The following is a 1,141-nucleotide window of genomic DNA, read 5'->3' as shown; positions in this document are numbered from 1 at the left end:
GGCCAACCGGACCCAAAGTGGGCCCTTGGCTCAACATAACTAAACCAAAACCCTAGTTTTTAGCATTCTCTCTCCTCACTAAACACACTCACATGCTGAAAATGGAGGCCATGGAGGGAAGAACACTCTCTCAAGTTCTTTCTCTCACTTGATCTTCAAACCACCATAACTTTTGATCTAGAGCTCCGATTGCCGCTCCATTTGCGGTCACGCGTTCACCGTGGAGAGCTCTACAAAACCCATACAATTAATCTTGAGGTAAGCCACGTTTTGCTCTTCAAAATTCCAGCCTTGTTTTCGAGTTTTATGAGCAAAAATGTTGAGATTTTGGGCTCTTTGAAGTTATAGGACCCAACTCTCTTGAAGGAGAAGGTTAATCTTGTCTCCTTGGACCTTGGGTGTGGTAAGATTCTCAACCCTAGTGTAATTTGTTGTTCTATGATGTTTGGGTTTTGAGATGTTGTGGATGGGTGTGATGATTGTGGCTTAGGTTGTGTATATATGAATATTAGAGCTTGATTGGTGATTGATGAGCGGATAATTTGTATGCTTTTTGGCATTGTTTTTAGTATGTTTTTGATATGATATAGTTAGTTTTTAGTATATTTTTATTAGTTTTTAGTTAAAATTCACTTTTCTGGATTTTACTATGAATTTGTGTGTTTTTCTGTGATTTCAGGTATTTTCTGGCTGAAATTGAGGGACCTGAGCAAAAATCTGATTCTGAGACCAAAAAGGACTGCAGATGCTGTTGGATTCTGACCTCCTTGCACTCGAAGTAGATTTTCTGGAGCTACAGAAGCCCAATTGGCGCGCTCTCAACGGCGTTGGAAAGTAGACATCCTGGGCTTTCCAGCAATATATGATAGTCCATACTTTGCCCAAGATTTGATGGCCCAAACCGGCGTTCAAAGTCACCCTCTGAAATCCCAGCGTTAAACGTTGGAACTGGCACCCAAATGGGAGTTAAGCGCCCAAACTGGCACTAAAGCTGGCGTTTAACTCCAAGAAGAGTCTCTGCACGAAATTTGCTTCATTGCTCAGCCCAAGCACACACCAAGTGGGCCCGGAAGAGGATTTTTATGTCATTTACTCATTTCTGTACACCTTAGGCTACTAGTTTTCTATAAGTAGGACCTTT

Source organism: Arachis duranensis, chromosome 4 (assembly GCF_000817695.3).
Source record: "Arachis duranensis cultivar V14167 chromosome 4, aradu.V14167.gnm2.J7QH, whole genome shotgun sequence".
Classification (NCBI taxonomy): domain Eukaryota; kingdom Viridiplantae; phylum Streptophyta; class Magnoliopsida; order Fabales; family Fabaceae; genus Arachis; species Arachis duranensis.
This window is presented reverse-complemented; position numbering follows the sequence as displayed.